This window comes from Macrobrachium rosenbergii, chromosome 14, assembly GCF_040412425.1.
Source record: "Macrobrachium rosenbergii isolate ZJJX-2024 chromosome 14, ASM4041242v1, whole genome shotgun sequence".
NCBI classification, from domain to species: domain Eukaryota; kingdom Metazoa; phylum Arthropoda; class Malacostraca; order Decapoda; family Palaemonidae; genus Macrobrachium; species Macrobrachium rosenbergii.
The window spans coordinates 50,168,659-50,190,004 of NC_089754.1; the positions used below are offsets into that span (position 1 = coordinate 50,168,659).

At 34.4% G+C, this 21,346-nt stretch overlaps 1 long non-coding RNA gene across 1 annotated transcript; it reads left to right on the forward strand.

Annotated features, from left to right (window-relative positions):
- The first annotated feature begins 10,063 nt into the window (after positions 1 to 10,063).
- LOC136845626 (uncharacterized) lies at positions 10,064 to 12,032 on the forward strand. Its single transcript, XR_010855207.1, has 3 exons — positions 10,064 to 10,271; positions 10,657 to 10,828; positions 11,750 to 12,032. It is a non-coding gene; the product is annotated as an uncharacterized lncRNA (long non-coding RNA).
- Positions 12,033 to 21,346: the final 9,314 nt, after the last annotated feature.

Consider the following 21,346-nt stretch of genomic DNA (forward strand, 5'->3'; position numbering starts at 1 on the left):
CCTACCTACTCTCAATTTCCTTTCCAACGCTGAATGATCTCTTAGGTCCCAGTGATTGCCCTTTGGCCTAAACTCTATATTCCATTCAATTCCACTTTTAGAACTCAACAGTTGAACTGTTTCAATTAAAAAAAACTTGTTTCTTTGCAAAAAAATGATTATATAGGTAAGTGAGAAAAAACTAACAAAAACAAATAAACATACAAATGAAAAAACAAGCAAATAAAAATAAACAAATACATGAATAAAAAAAGTCGTTATCACTATGTTCTCAATGTCATTTTTACCACTTCATCTACAACGCCTTGAAACGTCGTAGATAATGCGTAAAATAAATAAATTAAATAATAAATGCTTAAATAAATAAGGAAACTGTTACTATCACTTTCCACTACTTCCATTTCCAACCGTTCAACTAAGCCTTTAAAAAACCGCGAGTGCCAGTGAAGATTCCGGAAATAATGGGTTGCACTGCTCCCACTTGGCACTCCCCATTTGCAATGAAATTTACAGTGGTGCTGAAGATTTGCAAGGCGGGGAAGTTCGTTCAAGTTAAAACAACATGAAGTTGTATGTCTTTGCGAAGGAGAGATTTATTCGCTAGAGAGCATAGGTTTTTTTTTTTTTTTTTTTTTTACTAAATTCCATCTCTGAATAATCTTGCTATATAACATTTCATAAAAAAATTAAATGTTTTCTTGATGGGGTAATCTTGTTTATTCGCTAGAGAGCATATTTTTTTTTTTTTACAAAACTCCATCTCTGAATGCTTTTGCTATATACCATTTTCCGAAAAAATATTTTTCTTGATGGGGTAATCTTGTTTATTCGCTAGAGAGCCTAGTTTTTTTTTTTTTTTTTACTAAATTCTATCTCTGAATACTCTTGCTATATAACATTTCCTAAAAAAAATAGTTTTCTTGATGGGGTAATCTTGTTTGTTTACCGTCGTCTGAAGGATGAAATGTAGCAGAGAAGACGGATTAGGGGAAAGTAGCTACTTCATGCTTGCGTTATCTCGCTATCTCGGAGAAAAACGATATGAATTTCTTGTTGTAAATCGCTTTCTTATTCCCCGCAAAAATAGTTGCGTTTCATATGTAAACCCTTGCACCTTACCTACTTTTCAAATCATTGTTCTGATCGTATTCAGCTCTTCATTAATTCATTCATTTTTCCTAGTATTTCAATTCAGTATAAAAAACTTTTGAATTCGTATAAAGAATAATGAAATCAGTTTAAGTCAACTCCGAAATCGCAATTTGCCTTCTTTCTCTCTTCCTGGAAAAGGCTTATTTTTCCGTTGACTTCTTCCTAAGCTAAAATCTGATCTGCAAAAACCAAGTTCTTTTTCTTATGTTGCCTACAACAGAAACCTTCAGTTTTATGTAATTAGTAACTATAGTATATTACTGCATATATTAGCATATGATTACATAATATTTCCTCGAAGGTTTGTTATTGGTTAATTTCTTTACAGACTGTATAATCTGATAATCTGACAATCTGACACAAGCACCCGCGGAAATTATTGCTATCCGAGAGAGGAGAAAGAGGACATTTCCTTGCTTGAATCCAACAAAGCCTGAGATAGAATGGAAGGAAAAGCAACTGCGGCAAAGATTCGCAAACCAAAGGAATTTCAATCAGCTTAAAATAACACGAGTTGTATATCTTTGGGGGAGGAAGTCGACACGCGTGGGGTATTGTCTTTGTAGTTTCTCGCTAAACGTTTAGTTATACGTTTGTTTTGCAACCACACACACAGACACACACACACACACACACACACACACATATATATATATATATATATATATATATATATATATATATATATATATATATATATATATATATATATATATAAAGGCAAATACACGAAGGGAAAAGTGAAACAACGGAGTGGTTGCTAGGCCTTTCGACTTACTGTCCTTTACTAAGCAGACTGATAGGAATATGAAAATAAGTTTTACAAGAAAGCTCGTATAATTGACAGATGGGGATTATGAAGGGACAGGTGTACCTGGAATCCAACACTGTTTAAGAATTAGTGGACCTGCCAATACTTTCCACCTTTTCACCATTGTATCTATCTACGTTCTTCCCACACGACCAAACCCTTTTAAATTACACTGGTTCAACTTTCCAACTCGTCCATCCTTTTTGACATTTATTTTCCTGAGCTATTTTTTGACATCATACGAAATCAAGAAATTAATTTGAAGAACAAAAAGGAAGATTTTATAAAAAAAAAAAAAATATACACTAGTTAATTTTTATATATGAGTCTGATGTTTTATGTATAGCTTTTCAGCAGACAACAGGACCTTTTCTGAAAGACTGATAAATTTAAAAAACTGCCCAAAACAACAGTGTCAGGAGATCACCAAGTACAGTTTAAAGACAGAATGGTTATCGTTCAAACTGGAAAAAAAAACATGTTCAAATGAAACAATGATCTGTATTGAACATCCAATTACCTTTCCTACGAAGGCACAAAAAAATGTCACGAACCGAGGACATCAAAAAGGCGACAGATATCTGATCTAGTTCTCAGAAGAAATGCAATAGTTCAGTGACCTCATATCCACGGGAAGTGCAAAAGGTGAATGACCTTTTATTCCCTGGAGTATAATAATTTTTCTGACCTTTTATTCCCCCAGTGTTATGTGCGAGATTGCAGACTTTTTCTCTTAACAGGATACATGAAGGATTACTTACATAAAACTGCCAAGCGGAGATTCCACTTGTCTCATCTGTATATATGAAAGTTCTGCTAACAAAGTTGAATTCAGCGTTAGTGTTAAGGATTAAATATAATTATATGTGTTTGGTTTATATACAGTATATAATTTTACATATTCCTTTACCTGTTCAAACACGAGATTTCTCAAATGTTTAACTACAGATTAACTGTATGTTTGTAATTGGATGTCAGTTTGTCTTAGATGCATAACTAACAAATTCTAAAGTGTGGAGAGAGAGAGAGAGAGAGAAGAGAGAGACAGACAAACAGAGAGAGAGAGCACACACATGTATATAATCATATATATATATATATATATATATATATATATATATATATATATATATATATATATATATATATATATATATATATATATATATATATTTGTATGTGTTTGTGTGTTGAGTTATATGTATGTGTGTTTGTGCATGATTGTGAGTATATATATATATATATATATATATATATATATATATATATATATATATATATATATATATATATATATATATATATATATATATATATATATATATTTATATATATATATATATTATATATATATATATATGTATATATATGTGTGTGTGTGTGTATGGATAATGCATATGAGCAATTTAAATCTCTTAACTTCAAAACTTGAAGGACAACCTAGTAGAAGAGTATATAAAAAAAAAAGTACTCTGGGCGCTGCTGCCAGCTTTGCGGATCGTAACTGACGAGCTAAAAGCCTCTAATTTCTTCACCTTTGACGAGAGCGCAGATCTATGCATTTTGTACAGCGTGTCAAAGTGAAATGCCCCTTTCTGGAATAGTAATGAAAATATACCCATCAACTGGGCCTCGCTGCTGATTTGACTTACGAAATTTAAGCTGTCAAGCGAAGCATTTCCAGCGAAACATTAAACATTAAACCAAACAGTTTTAAGATTCTGATGTGCATAAACCAAGCCTTAGTTCCCCCTGAGGACACCGTTCAAGAGAAAATGGGTAAAACGTCCTGATCCGTATATATTTGCTTTCCATTTCCTATGCCCCTTGGAGGACAGCCTTATAATATTATTATTAGAAATTTGAGACAGCTGCAAACTTTTTGTCTTTTACAACAACAACTGCAATAGCAAGTAAAACAACATATTTTTCAATATACTAAAAAAAGGAGGTTAAAATTCACAACGGTCCTCTTTAAATAGCTCCCTTTTTTTAACACCTTTTTTGTATTTTGGAAGTAACAAGTAAATTAATTGTGACTTTTAAAATAATGTACAGTGATGCATAGATTGTATATTTCCAATAATAACAGTTAGGAAAAAAGCCTGAACAAGGTTAAAATAGATTTCAAGTCCGGTCCTCTTTAACCGGTAACAAAAACAAGAATAGCAATAATAATAATAATAATAATAATAATAATTTTTAGGAAAATCCAAGCATTTTTTTGTAGTTTTGCCAAAAATAGACACAGTCCTGTCATATAGAAAACGATTGACTTTTTGAATCTAACCTGAGTAACAACGGAATAGCAATATAATAAGTGATGCATAATAATAATAATAATAACAGTTAGAAAATAATAACAAATACATCAGCCAAAAATAGATAATGGCCAGAAAACGAATAATCTAATCTAATAACAACAACAGGAATAATAATAATAATAATAACAACAACAACAACAGTTAGGACACCCCATGCTAGAACAAACAGTCCACATCAGCCAAAAATAGATCTCACAGTCCTGTGGCCAGAAAACGATTCCTTTGAATCTAACCAAATGCAAAACGAACGAAACACCTCCGTATCTGTCGAATCGCTTTCCACGGGATCAAAGGAGCTATTAGTTCCAGTTTCATTCGCAACTGGCCGATTAGAATGGCGCTGAAGATTGACGTTGTATTTTGGGAAAGTACTGATCTCCCATGTAGATGCGATTCCTTATTCATGAAATAATCATGCCTGGCAGATGAAAGGATGCGTCCTGAATCTCTCACTCACATGATAATAGACCAGTTGATAGCGGTATCATTTTTTTAAATGAGGGATTAACACAGATTAATGGGGAGATTATCGCTGATTACTTGATGGGTTTAATCTTTTTCATAAGGGAGCCTCTTTCTCAGTTTTGTGCGAATGATGTTTGTTACATATCCGAATTGTTGGGTAAAATTACAGCGGATTTGAATATTCTGTAGTTTTCGGGAAATGGTCGTAGCTAAGGAATAAATAGAGTCGATGAAATGGAAGTGGGTTCCTCTTCATAACATAAAAGAAAAAAGGTAAGAAATCACTCAAGAAAAAGACGTGTAGGTACTGTTCTCCTCTGTAGTACTACAGCGAAAAATAGACTACAAAGGGAACTGAAATAAGTTGTAGCAACCACTTAAAAATAGCTTTTCATCATTCACGTAAAATTAGTGAAGCAAATATCACCTTACAAAATGTTAATGTCTGAAGAATATCATGAGTTGACATTAAACAAGAAAGCTAGATAATTAACCATCACGAAGACATCAGCGGAATTTAAGGAAAAAACACCTTCATCCTGTCTTGCACGAAGGAAATTAGCAAGACATCTCAAAGACTTGTCATAAAGAGAACGGTAACTTGAGCAGGCAAGGATAGACTGGGCGAGCAGGCGAAAGATGACAAACTTCTGTGGTTATGAATTCTTAATTAGGCGTCCAAAGTTGAGAGCCCAAGTAATCTTGAAAGCCTGGAGTTTGGAAGAATCTCGAGGTATTTAGAGCTGATGGAGCTTAGGGCTGATTATTTAAAAGGCTGGAGGTTCATCTTTTAAGATGTTTGAGTTCCTGTAAAGAATTCAAGTTTTTGTTATTGTACGAGCGTACAGACATGAAAAAAATATCCTTCTCTGAACGCACCTGATAAAAAAAATGGATTACAAGTCTGAATAATTTTACTGAAATATTCCTTTGTTTAATTACGACTTAATTTTGTTTTTATTGCAAAACATGAAATTCCGTAATATTACATTCGCGATAGGAACTTTTCATTTCTGCGGGTAAACTATAATTCAGACGTTTTGATCTTAATGTAGTTTTGGAATATTTTAGGCCCTTACAAGCATTCCAGAATTTCATTTTATGCTGTTGGAAAATGCTTGCGCCAAAAAGACTTTTGCAAAATGATGAATTAAATTATAAGACAAAATTCCAGAGAAAATTTGTATTTTTTTCTTGTAACAATTAACGAAAACATTCATGTCTGTATAAATTCATTTGCAATATTTTGCTTACCGTCCAGAAGCATTGTCTAAAGAAATTAGTCATTTAAATATCCAAAGTTCAGCTAGCAGTATATAAATCATGCGGCGAGTTTGTTATCAAGTAATTAAACTCCCCCTTTTTTTTTTTTTGGAAAAACCTTTTATAGATTGCATGATATTAAAAAAAATTTTATAAATCTTATGAATAATAATTTTTAAGCCAGGCGCAGAGAAATTTCTCTTAACGAAAGTTTATAAAATCTCTCTCTCTCTCTCTCTCTCTCTCTCTCTCTCTCTCTCTCTCTCTCTCTCTCTCTCTCTCTCTCTCTCTCGTTTATACTTAAAAATAATATTCCTTGAAATAACAGCAGTGTTCGCAGATTTACAGTTCATATAAATTTTCTTTCACTAGAAGGGCAATCTCCTCTCTCTCTCTCTCTCTCTCTCTCTCTCTCTCTCTCTCTCTCTCTCTCTCTCTCTCATGGAGATTGCTGCCCAGTGGTGTATTACTTTTTTCATTAAACATTTTGAGTTTGCAGTGCCATTTGTAAATCCTTTGCCCAGGAACAATTTAACTTAAATCCCGCATGATATGGGACGCTGTTACCTTTTGTTACTTTTCATTTCCATTTGAATGTGAATGGATGGATCTGCGTTTATTTTGCGTTCAGAGTTTTACCCGCGTTTTGGATCCATATAATCTTCGAAATCAAGCAGTTTAAACACTATTTTTTTAGGTTTAAAAAATGGGGAGTGGGCGATTTTCACGAAGTTCGTTTGGTGCATGATGTTATAGAACACTATTATTATTATTATTATTATTATTATTATTATTATTATTATTATTATTATTATTATTATTATCATCATTTTATAAATGATACCTATTCACATGGAACAAGCACACCAAAGGGGCCACTGACTTGAAATTCAAGCTTCCAAAGAATGATGGTTTCAACCTCCCACCGCAGACCCCACACTGCAGCGGTAACCGATCATGATACAGAGCCAGTGATTTTTCATCGCCCTTGGGGAAACGCGAACCAGCGACATCTGAGTGGCATGCCACGACACTAACCACTATACCAGCGGACCAGCTATGGGTTACATAGTTTCATTCTTAGTTCCGTTAGACAAGCAAGCATGGCCATTTTTTTTTATATGACATCCACACTTCATAATTCAGTATTCATAAATGTTACGAAATTCTTCGCTTGATTCAGAGACGGAGACAGAATTAGTTTGACTGACGATCAGACAATGTATAGACAATAAATGATTTCCAATCTCATGTAGTTTATCGTCAACAACTGATTCTAGTTTTTTTCATAAACTGCTGATTCTACTTTTTATCATAAAAATAACTAGTTTTTGATTCTAGATTCTTTTTTCATAAACAAAGTTTTATCTAAACAACTGATTCTAGTTTTTTTATCTAAATTCTACTCTAGTTTTATCATAAATAACTGATTCTAGTTTTTTTCATAAACTGCTGATTCTAGTTTTTATCATAAATAACTGAGCCTAGTTTTTTTCATAACTACTGATTCTAGTTTTTATCATAAACAACTTATTTTAGTTTTTATCATAAACAACTGATTCTAGTTTTTATCATAAACAACTGATTCTAGTTTTTATCATAAACAACTAATTCTAGTTTTTTTTTAAATAAACTACTGATTCTAGGTTTTATCATAAACAACTGATTCCGGTTTTTATCGTAAATAACTGATTCTAGTTTTTTCATAAACAACTGAGGATCTAGTTTTCATCATAAATAACTGATTCTAGCTTTTTCATAACTACTGATTCTAGTTTTTATCATAAACTACTGATTTTAGTTTTTATCGTAAACAACTTATTCTAGTTTTTATCATAAACAACTGATTTTAGTTTTTATCATAAACAACTGATTCTAGTTTTTATCACAAACAACTAATTCTAGGTTTTTTCATAAACTACTGATTCTAGGTTTTATCATAAACAACTAATTCCGGTTTTTATCGTAAATAACTGATTCTAGTTTTATCATAAACAACTGATTTTATTTTTTTCATAGACTACTGATTTTAGTTTTTATCGTAAACAACTGGTTCTAGTTTTTATCATAACTGATTTTAGTTTTTACCATAAACAACTGATTCTAGTTTTTATCATAACTAATTCTAGTTTTTCATAAACTACTGATTCTAGGTTTCATCATAAACAACTGATTCTAGTTTTAATCATAAACGACTGATTCCAGTTTTTATCATAACTGATTTTAGTTTTCATCATAAACTACTGATTCTAATTAAATCATAAATACTGATTCTAGTTTTTATCATAAAACTGCTGATTCTATTTTTTTCATAAACTACTGATTTTAGTTTTTGTTATAAACAACTGATTCTGGTTTCATACCTACTTAGTCAATTATTTTTCCCTTTAGATGTATATCCTTTATTCTGTCACACTCCATACATCGAAATCATTGATGATGCAGAATCGTTCGCTTAATAGAGAGACGAAGAAGAACAATCAGTCTGACTAACGATCAAACAATTCCGAAAAACTCAACTTCGTTATCGGAGATAAGACTTCGTTCCCTTTCCCTCTCGCCGGCTCGTCAATTACCTTCTCAGAACTTCCTGGCACTTTGTGCATCGCGTGATTCTCAAGGAGTTTTGGCCGAGCGAGAATGCGTATAGGTTCTCAACTTCGGAAGTCTCATTGAGAATTCATAACCGTCGGAAGTTGTCATCTCCTGACTTGCTCTGTATCCTCGAGTTTTATTCTTCCTTTTTTTTTTTTTGGGGGCGGATAAGTTGGACTTTCCTAAGTCATGTTCGTTTCATTACCGTTAGTTATGTAAAGGCTTCGTCTCCCTAAGTTCTTTAGATTTTTTTTTACAAATGTTAAATATTTTTTTCCACAAAGTTACGTTCTTCGGTTCTTATCGTGTTGCAACAGTTGGATGTCATGAATGTCCTAATTAGGCTTTTTCCTAACTGATAGCTCGCTTCATGCATAAACTGACAAGTCTTATTACTCAAATTTGAACGCTTAGTATTTTAGTAAAAGTATATATATATATATATATATATATATATATATATATATATATATATATATATATATATATATATATATATATATATATATATATATATATATATATATATATATATATATATATATATATATATATATATATATATATATATATATATATATATAAGTGTGTGTGTGTATACATGTGTTGAAAATGAAGCCATTTTTAGCTCACTATACTAATTAGAAATGAAATAGAACATCGGTAAAGCAGCAAATATAGTATAATTGTTCCCTTCAGGATAAGATCAATTGTTCCTTCAGGATAAGATCAAATCCTTTGAAGTAATCCCTGATAACTCCCCTGCTAATCCGCGCTAATCTCCATTCGAAAGGATTCTGCTGTTAATTGGCTATTATTGCGTGCGTGGGAGATTCCGAACAAATCCTCTTATTTACGAGATTTCGAGATTATTCAGCGAATGACGAACCGGATCTCCATGCTTCATCAATATGCTTCGGGCAGAAGAAGCATCACGGCTCGTCAAATGATATTCTAATCAGCCGTTGGCGAATGTATGCGTGAGATTTATAATTGTCCTTTGATCGCATGGAAAGAGATTCGTTCGTTTTGCTTCTGGTTAAAAGCTTCAAAGGAATTGTTTTATTCCGAGTTCGTGATTGTGAAATGTGTTTTGCGCCCTGGACAGAGTTGCTTGGTGACCGATGTGGCGCGGTGCGTATAGATGATAGTCTCTAGGGTCGAGACTTGATATGTCACCAGAGTTGTATACTGCCGTGTTTATGCTGCCTAGTATATATATTATATATGTGTGTGTGTGATTTGTGTGTATGTGTGTGTGCAACTGCATAAACGTACACGCTTATATTTATATTTATATGTATATATATATGTGTGTGTGTGTGTGTCATTCAAGAGTCATTCAGCAGGTTATTTACTAAAAATTCCACGAAAAAGAGAGTCATCATACACTTACGATCCCGAGTCTTAATTCTCACTCAGGCCGCCAGGGGCAAGTGGGCGAGAGTAAGTGCGTACTGCGTCCAGTGTTTGAATCTCCTTGAATCTCCACGGAAGACGTTAGCGAGAGTTGAAACTTAACCGGAGATCGCTCGTTAGTGGTGGTTAGTTATTTCGCCGCGCTAATAATTTGTGTTGCAATGTGTCGGTTATTATCGGGATATTATAAAGAAGCTTCTTGAGTGTCCTGTCTCGACTTATGTCTGTCTGCTTAACTGGGAGTTAGTGTTGTTTGTCGTTTGTAGTTTATGGATGGCTTATTGATTAGATTGTCTTGTTGATTTTCGGTATTAAAACTTCCTTTTTTATTGTATTTTCTGAATGATAGTATTCCATTTGTGTACCTTGACTTGACCTGAGTTTTTTGTTAGCTTTCAGTAATGTTAGTGCATTGTCATACTTTTCAATTTCTGTTCGGAAGCTAAATTCAAATTAATCAGTAATTTAGCGATTGTTTTTATTATCTGGAGCAAATTACTTCACATGCGGAATGTTTTGATGTTTTTTTCGTAAATGATGATTTTAAGTAATTTTTTTACTTCCATTTCAGAATACTATTTTAACCAATTGTTTTCGTGTTTTCGTAATTATGATGCTGTTTTTCAGGAGTTCCAGACTTGCCATGCGTGGCTACGTGCTCAGCTGCCTAGTACTATTGACTGAATGAAGGAATTATACTATTAAATGAAGGTCTTTATCAATGGATTCTCAAGCGTTAAAAACTAGACTGACCCTCTGACGTCATCAAGATATAGTAAACAGAAGATGGAAATAAATGGTAAGATTTTTAGTTCCTTTAAAGAGTTTTAAGCAAAACCAAGCTTTTTTTTTTCTAACCTCCACCCCTTTAGGGGCACCAAGGTGGGGCTACTCCCTCGAACATAAAGTTCTTGGGAGGTTCAACAAAAACCAAAGCTCAAATCTTCAATTACCGTGGTGAGTCATGGGTTGTTTGCTGGTTTTTTTCTATCAGGAGAGATTATAGTTTAAGTTTTCTGTATCAAAAAATTTTCAGGGTTTTTAGTTGAGTTTCGGTAGAGTTATTCCTGTTGGCTGCTTCAGTGAAATTTTGATTTGAGTGAAGCGTTCAGTAATGTATTCTCGTGTTTAGGCAGTGTATAGAGTAGCGTTTCAAAGCTGATTAAATCTTCAAAGTAAAGCATTTCGATAAGTCACTAGTTCTTCTGTAAAGTATTTCGGTAAAGTACTTTGCTTCAGTAAAGTGATTTAGTTTATTTTGCTTCCGTAAAGCGTTAAAACAGTTTTGACTTTAAAACTATTTCAGTAAAATTTGTAAATCGGATCAGTCGAGTAGATTTGTCTCTGTTAAAGTTCTGGTAAATTATTTTTCCCCCAATAAACCACTTCAGTTAGCTTTTTGTTTTGATACATTTCAGCAAAAGTTTTGCTTCTTGCTAAATGCTCCAAATGCAAGATTTTTCTGCAATGAGTTTTGCTCATCAAAATTTTCCAGAAGAGGATTGTTGCCAACGTTTATAATACTCAATTTAATAAAATTACCTATTAACTACAGGAAAATGCTTTGTTCGGATTGTAAATCTCTTAACTCTTGCCCGTTCTTAGCCCAGTATAAATGTTTAATTTAAGAGTTTAATGACCTGAATTTCTAAGCCAAATAGTTGGGCATTCAGCTGTACTCAAAATTCAGAACCATTTTACAACTCTTAATATATTTCAGGATGACGTCTTTGGCAAAACTGGAGTAGTCTACTTCCGGTTATTGAGGAGCCGGCCAACTGGAAGATAATGATCCTGGATGCCGTGGTGAAAGTAATCTGGAACCAATCACTTAAATGAGCCTTTGGGAACTTGTCATTTTCACCATTAAAATATCCTGTTCACCAGAAGCTAGTGAACTGAAGCCCCCAGAATCTAGTTTGAAGTTCTGTAAGTGTTACTAATCATTGGTAGAAAATTGTTGTAGATGTTATGTTCCTGCCAAATTGCTGTTATAAATAAAGTTTCCCAAAATTAGTTTCTCGTACAAATTAGTTTTCCCAAGTCATAATCACCGAGTTGATGAGTTTTAATTCAAAAATTTATCTTGAGTTTTAACAAAATTCACCTGATGAATGCTCAAGGCTTTTCTGTCAAAAGGTATGTAAAGTATACTTGTGTTCTTGGCTGTGAAAATTTTAAATTTGTAAGGGATAAAAGTTTTTCTTCTGTCAAAAGGTACATAAAGAATATTTGTGTTCTTGCCTATGAAAATTTTAAATTGTAAGGTAATAAGTTCATCTGTTACACGTATTTAGGATACATGTAATTCATGAAGGTTTTTCTAGTTCTGAACCAGTGTGTTTTGAGTGTTGCAGTGGCTCTTTAAGTGTATAGAGCTGAGGATGAGCTGAAAAGCTATTAAAATTATAGGTTTAGTTGAAGTCTAGGTTTGTGACCTGGAAAGTATGGCTGAATTCAAGCAGATATTGAAAGGCAGATTAGGTTTAACCCGATACAAAATTGTTAAACTGCATGTAAGTGGTACCTTAGTGGTTAGAGTAACTATGCCACCGAAGGCCTAAAACGTTTGGAATTAAGCCAGAAATCGCTCTGGTGCTTGAAGTTAGTCCCCACAGATACAGCTCAGCTCTTTCTGAAAACTGACATCAAAATTATAGCTAGTACTTTAGAACTGGATATAGTATTAAAATTTTAAGTGATATATTATGTAACCAGAGATCAAGGTGTATTTTATCTTGGCCATGAAATTAACTTCAGAGCTGCGTTGTGTAGTAAGGTTTGAAAGCAGGAGGTTACACTTGATAGGGTTTCGTAAAGGCACTGTTCTGTGGTGGTTTTTATCTCAAATAGGTAACTGTAAATACTGGACATTAGGCTATATTTTAAGCAATACATGCACATCGAATGTTGAGCATCAGGAAATTTTTTCGCAACAAGGCCACATTTTTATGAATGACAACTGTTCAGTAACAGGTACTGATATTTAGCGAGAATATGGCAACTTCCATTAATGTTTACAGGAGATAAAACCTACGGATCGTAGGTTTTATCCATTTATCACATTTGGGCGTTATTTACATTAGCTGTGTTAGTGCTTTTTCATTCACTGTGTGATCCATAAGAGTAAATTAACGTTAGCTGTATCAGCGCTGACGATTAACTTTCAATAATAACAAAACACTGGTGCTTGGGGCTACTTGAACAAACCTCATTTATCACGTTAAGAGCTCAAATAAAAGCGATTAAATATTTTGCCTGGAAATATCTCATCAGATTTAAAGGGAATGGCCTCTTATAAAACTAAACTAGCACCCAATATTCTTGCTCATTACTGCAATCGGGCGAAATATTTATTGGGTTAATACAAGAGTAGACCGAAGATTATTTACATAAAGGGCCGAGAGGAATGGCTGAATGTATAGCTGAGAATTCTTTCCAAAGCGAGAAATTTTAGTTAATGTAATTGAGGCAAATTCTGAAAGAAGGGAAGTAGTACAATCTGCCTGTAAAGAGAAAGAAGAGGTTTAAAAAAATGAAGTGGGTCAAAGACACCACAATGAAAAGAAAGAATGGGAAGTATTTAAAATTCGAAGATTGAGTCAAAGAATCTAGTAATGCTGGTGACGATAAGGAAGTAGGAAGAGAGAGTAGAAACAGCTTTGGAGTGAGGCAATGGCAGGTTTAGTGAAGCCAATAGGCGATTGTTTGGGGTGCAGTAGTGTAACGACAGAGAAGCCCATGTTCACTCGTACAACAGGGCGGCTCCGTAGGGAGGCAGCGTCGTCAGTGCATCTCACGGGGGTGCACTGTAGGCATTACTAAAGGTCCTTTGCAGCGTCCCTTCGGCCCCTAGCTACAACCCCTTGCGTTTCTTTTACTATACCTCCATTCATACAGGTATTATCTTTCTTCCCTCTTGCTATCAACCCTCTTATAACAGTTATTGCATAGTGCAACTGCGAGGTTTTCCTCCTGTTACACCTTTCAGACCTACCTACTCTCATTTTCCTTTCCAGCGCTGAGTGGCCTCATAGGTCCCAGTGCTTGGCCTTTGGCCTAAGCTCTATATTCCATTCCATTCCTATTAACAGATGCAGGTCAAGATTTTGTAATGCAACAGTTAAATTTGAAAGTAAGAGGTCGCATAAGTAAGTGAAATACATGGACTCAGAAAAACCTTTTAACAGAAATGACTGAGGTGCAATTTGGAAGGTTTTGATGTATGATAATTATTTATTAATGGCAATTAATTGAAACTAGGCTGTACGTAAATCTTCTGTAAGAATATGTAGACAGGAGAGTGATCATGGTAAGTGTGTGTTCTGTCTGAATGGATATCAATATCTTTATTTGGTATGGGACAGTGCAAGAAGTCAGGGAGAGGACACTCATTTGAAGTTGGTGCAAATTTGTGTTTAAAGATAACATAAATCTATAATACTTGATATCTAAGAAACTACATATAAAAAAATATCAAGAACATAAATATGTATGTAACTTTTAAAAACTGTTTGTACTGAAAAATTTATTTGGTTTTCAGGTCTTCACATACCTGAAGCAGGTTTGAGTTGCAGGAAAGGCACCTTGGATTACCTAGTGATTACAACTGCAAATAAAAGGTCAGTAGTGTCTTGCATTTTGTGGAAACTCCACTGATGTCTTTATAAAGGAAGAGACATATCCCTTACATTTTCATTTGAATTGTGTACTGATTACTATCACAAATAAATGACTCTAATATTTTACCTACTTAGGAATCCCTACTTTTACAGATAAGGTTTTTAGTCTTTTATCCTCTGAGGAATCTCCACTTAGCATCCGTGCAAATAATCTCCGTAGGGGGTTAGTGCCGTCAGTGTACTTCATGCGGTGCACTGTAGGCATTACTTAAGTTTCTTTTCAGCGTGCCTTCGGCCCCTAGCTGCACCCCCCATTCGTTCGTTTTACTATACCTCCTTTCATATTCTCTTTCTTCCATCTTACTCTCCACCTTCTCCTAACAATTGATTCATAGTGCAACTGCTTTGAGGTTTTCCTCCTGTTATTCCTTTCAAAACCCTTTTACTGTCAATTTCCGTTTTAGGGCTGACTGACCTCATAGGTCCCAGTGCTTGAGCTTTGGCCTAAATTCTGTATTCAATTTAATTCAATTCAGTTCATACAAATAATAAGTTGGTTGTCTCTTGCTGTTAGCAAAATCGTCATTTATCACTCTTCAAAAGGAAAAATTGCATAGTCAACTGCACTGAGACGAAGAAAATGAATTCACTGCATTTTCATGCATTGTGGGAAAATCGGCTTTGCAGTGGGGTTCCCATTTCTTCATGACAGATTCCATCATTTCATATTTGCCTGAATGACAATGATCTTTTACGAAAATCTTCACTAAGAGGCAGTGCATAATGAATAAAAGAATGTACTGGACGCCTTCAAAGTTCTTGACATGTCTTCCAGAGCTGAAACATTAGACTAATTCCTTCCATCTTGGTAACATAGAATTAATTCACTAATTAGTGGCCTGCAATAGCTGTTGCACACGCAAACATTTGTGGCCATGCCAAACGATTGTTTGCTTTGATGGCCATCTTACTGAGGCTTTCAGATGGCCATTTGATTGTTCCTGGTGGTGTCCATTGTACATCTCTTTCCACAGTCTCGTTAATTAACCGTGATTTGACGGCCATTCCATCTCCCGCGACAGCTCATGTGATTATCTCCTGTGATGGCTGTTCCACATAACGTGGATTGACTACATGGTCGTGCTTGAATTTGTTTCTTGTTTGCTTGAGCGATGTTTTTTTTTTTTTGCATCGCCTAATGGTCGTTCTTTTTTTTATTGGTTTGTTTTTGGAACACCTTTCAAATTAGAGTTCGCTCTTAGTTGTTTAGCTGTACCTCAATAGATATTCGATCTTAGACTGAAGATTGATTGCTACGATCGTGAAACGTATCTTACCGGTTTCTTGCTATAATAAGGGCGTCCTATTACTGTAACCTTTGCATGGCATAATAATTGGGGCATGTTTTATTGTTTATACGTTAACAATAAAAGTTATATAGTAAAATCTGGACATACATCCATACTAATATATATCTACACAACAGAGAGAGAGAGAGAGAGAGAGAGAGAGAGAGAGAGAGAGAGAGAAATCTTCATATTATTTATAACTGAAATAGATTTTATTGAAACGTATACGCTCAAAAGCATTAATTGAACAAGGGTACTAACGCGAGGTAAAGATATTTGAACATCCGTACTAAAAGTTCACGAAGGACCTCAGTTTTATGCTCCAGCTTTGGTCTCCATTTTTTGACTGGCCACAAACGACATCAGTGGGTCGGTTTTTTCTCGTGACCACCTCGATGTCAAAGAATGTGTTCGAAAAATGTAAACAAAGAGTCTTTGATGTCTTTTCGTGGGTCAGAAACAAACAGGAACCAAAAGATGCACCCTAAAAAAACATGCTGTTGTCAAAGATTAGGTTTTATTATTATTATATTTTGTAAATTATAAATATATATATATATATATATATATATATATATATATATATATATATATATATATATATATATATATATATATATATATATATACATACATATATATATACATATGAATATATATATATATAGATATATATTTATTTGTTTATTATATATATAATACATAAATATGTATATATATATATAATACACATGTATATATATATATATATATATATATATATATATATATATATATATATATATATATACACACATGTATATATACACATAATTTCCTTATGTGTAATATTCTCCGTCAATGTTCGTATCCTTTTCCAAGTTATTTATCATAACAGCACCCTCGCAATTAGTTCACCGTGGCTTTGTGGGTTCTCTTCAGCTGATGTTAACCTCTGCGAGGCCTCTTCTTTCCTCCTAAGAGATTTTGCTTGCCCCTCGAGGCTCTAAATTTAAAAGGCCCCAGAAAATAGAGTAACAGTGGCAGTTCCTGACATGCTATCACAACTAAAAGTGACCTAACACTATTTTTCTTACTGGGTGAGGTACAGAGATTTCGAATCACGTTGGATCACAGAAGCGGAACAGCGTATACAAATGGGTTTTTAAGCATTATAAATGATTCTGCATACATAGCATATATGTAGTTCAATGGTAGATTAGTTAATCAGGGACTGGCACCTTGAAAATTAATTCTTCAGTGGCTGACCGACTTGAAATGATCCCAGTCGTGTTTCGGCAGTCCCTAGTGCGGTTGTTGATGCGTAGGAATTGAAACGGATAGAAATGCGTCAGTGACTTAATTTATTGTTTACTCCAAAAAAAATATTTGTTCCAGATAAAGAAGCACAGATATCAAGCAGCACGTGAGTTCATATATCTCTGTGAAAATTAGTACCGTTTCAAACCATTAAAGGTGGACGAGCTAAACACTTCCTGTTAGGACAAAGGATTCGCCAAGTCAAAAAAGCCTCTAAATGACATTTACAGGGCACTAAAAACAACGCTTCGTTGGCGAGTAATAAAAATACATCAGCATGGCAACAACAAAAGGCGCTCAGCCAAAGCCAGAGATCACGATTTGGGGGGGAACGGACGCTCTAGAATTCCCAAAGAACGCAAGAGCGCAGGAACGTACTTGCAGTAAGAATCGGGAACGTACTTGCAGTAAGAATCGAGTTTAAAAGAAAATGAAAGAAAACTCCTCATTTCGTTTTAGCAGCCAGTCAAAAAATCTGATCGTCTCTCAGTTTGGCGTTGACAGAGGAATTTCTTTTCGTCCGGCCGATGTTTGCTCTTCCAATACCCGACTGAGGCCGGGAATGAGAGATGAGGAAATTGGTGGAGAAAAGGGATGGGGGAAATTATTTTTGAATTTAGAATACGAAAATGAGATAAGTGCAAATTGTGGGTGTGTTTATGAGATATCTATTATTTTTAGACATTTAGAATAATATATATATATATATATATATATATATATATATATATATATATATATATATATATATATATATAATATATATATCTCAAATTCTATCACTACGTACATTAACCTCTGTTCTGTACCATACATTCTTAACTCTCTCAGGCCATCTCTGTATATTCCACTATAACCTTCTTATGTGGTGCACATAAACAGGCAAACTTTACTTAACTTTGTTCTCTGCTAGTGTCCCTTATGTCATCTTCAGATGCCTAGCTATACCAACCCCTTTTCATTCCTTTTAATGTGCACTCCATTAATATTCGGCCTCTTTTTCCATTTACTGTCCATTTACACCTTCTCCTAACAACTGATTCATAGTGTAGTTGTGGGGTTTTCTTCCTGTTACACCTTTCAAACCTTTTTACTTTCAATTTCCGTTTCAGCGCTGAATGACCTCGTAGGCCTAAGCGCGTGGCCTTTGACCTAAATTCTATAAAATTAATGCGCTTATGATTATTACAGTATCCCCTTGTAACCTTTGCCACTTACACAAATTGAACAATTACTCTTCTTATTTATTCCTTCAGAATTCTTCCTCATCCAAAACTTACCTTACACACACTGGTCAGCCACTCAGTCACATTTCCAGCCCCATAATTTCCCTCCTGACATCCTCTGCAGTTAGTCCAACAAGATTCTCAAACTTGATTAAATACATTCCACTCATAAACTTGATTAAATATGATTAAATACATTCCACTCTACAAATTCTCAAAATTCTCTTCCTGTCGACGTAATGATGTTTCTCATCACAAAGCATTTCTGCATTTGCATCTTTTACTTTGCAAACTTTTTTGCTCATTAGCTTTTCTCTTTCTGCATTTAATTTCTTGCAGATTAGCTTACTGTCCATGAAATTAATGCTCACATTCTCTCCAATTTTTAGTTTCCTGTAAAAGAAAACTATTGTGCCGGCTTTGTCTGTCCGTCCGCACTTTTTCCTGTGTGCACTTTTCTGTCCGCCCTCAGATCTTAAAAACTACTGAGGCTACAGGGCTGCAAATTGGAATGTTGATCATCCACCCTCCAGTAATCAAACATACCTAATTGCAGCCCTCTAGCCTCAGTAGTTTTTATTTTATTTGAAGTTAAAGTTAGCCATAATCTTGCATCTTTCAACGATATAGGCCAGGCCAACACCGGGCCATGGTTAAAGTTTCATGAGCCGCGGCTCATACAGCATTATATCGAGACCACCGAAAGATAGATCGGTGGTCGTCATTATACGCTGTACAGAAAATTTACGGCTGCATTTTTACTTGTTTTTTATTGCATTCTTTTTATTTTTCGTCCTTTCACCTTCTTTCTGTCCCCCTTATCCTCCCTCCTTTATTCCTGTACATTAGCTTTCCTCCTGCATTTTGGAACTTCATCCCACATTAATGTTCCTTCACTAAATATGTCGTTTCCCCATTCCACCACTCACTGCTTTTATTTCCTCTTCCCGTCTTCATAAAACACACATTCTCGCCTGACTTTAAATTAACCTATAAACCTGATGTGTTCTCTCCGACTCTGGAAACGTAACTAATTACTGATCTAAGGAATGTTGCAGGAGTAATCAGTTACAAGAAAGTATACAGTATGAACGCTTGCCAAATGATGGTAAAGGATCTTGCATAGCTGTGCATTCATGCATCTAATTGTGAGTTATATTCTTTGCCATGGTATTTAATTTTCTCGAACGATTACCGTCCTATTTTAGGGCCGTAGTTCATAGGCGCCAAGATGTATTTCACTTTCAGTTACTCTAAGAAGAGAGTTTAGTCAATCAATCAAAAGCTTCATGTAATACATTGATAATTTAGTTCACGCTGGCGCCTTGTATAATCACTTGTCCTGTGTTTCTCAGGAGAAAGTTTGCAATGAGGACTGAGGTGCGCATTCGGGGATGGGTAGCTCGTTGTTTCCCATAACAAAAGACTGAAATATGATGCACAGAGTTTGTAAACGATGCAAAAGCAAGGAGATTACAATTGTCACTAATCTGACTCAGTTTTTTCAGAAAGGTCAATTAACAGTATCCGTTGACATAAAGACAGTAGGTTGATAGGATTAAGATGCAGCAAGCAAATTGACTAACAAGATCGAGGAAAATAATAATAAGCAGAAGATATCACAAAGTATTCGTTTCAGCACTTATAGAATAGTTTTTAAGAGTAAAGTATATTCCAAGGCTTTGGAAGGGATCTCGACCTTAGGCTAATGACTAATTATGCTAATGGATGTGATTACGAGTAATTAAACTTATACTAAAAGATACGGCCTAATCCTCGTTGAATTTTATCAGAGTTTCTCTTCCCCCAAGCAGAAATTTTTTTTCTATTTAAAATGAGGACATACGATGCACAGCAGTGTCTGTTATTGAAATACGAGAGACTGTTGCCGCGGTCCTCACAGTATTTCAGTTCCTCCAACTGAAGTGGCTTCTTTGTAGGCGAGAAACCCTGTGAGACATTCTCAGAATTTACGCTTTAGAAGGATTGTTGCTGGGTGGGTGAAGTTCCAAAGAAACCTGGTGCTAATATATGTATATATATATATATATATATATATATATATATATATATATATATATATATATATATATATATATATATATATTGTGTGTATATACTGTATATATATGTATGTGTGTGTATGTATATGTTTGTGCGTGTGCAGGTATATATATTCATATATGTGTATATATGTGTTTGTGTGTGTATGTATATATTTGTGTGTAGGTTTATATATTCATATATGTATATATAAATATGCGTGTGCCAATGAAGTGAGAAAGAGAGGGACGGGTGAGAGAGAGAGAGAGAGAGAGAGAGAGAGAGAGAGAGAGAGAGAGAGAGAGAGCGAGATTCATTTGTTAAATGGCGCGTTCGGGTGATTTATGAGCTAGAAATATCGGACTGCCCTATTGTCCGCGATAAACAGTCAACTTCAGCCCACTTTGCGATGCAAGTAATTAAAATCGTATCGGATTAATAACGTTAGTCGTATAAGAGTGGCATGAAACAGTCATAATTGTTATGAATAATTACATGTCGCTCTAAATTTTATTTGTATGGAAATGGAAATTAAGTTCTAAATATTATTGAATTATAGGTCATCGTAGATTTACTCTATGTGAAATTATTAGCGAGATTTTCAATTTATTTCTTTGTTGGAGAAGCAGAAAAGGTTCCATTGCTCTTCTTATGGGAATAATTAGATTACCTATCTCTCTCTCTCTCTCTCTCTCTCTCTCTCTCTCTCTCTCTCTCTCTCTCTATTTATGTATTATGTATATATATATATATATATATATATTATATATATGTATAT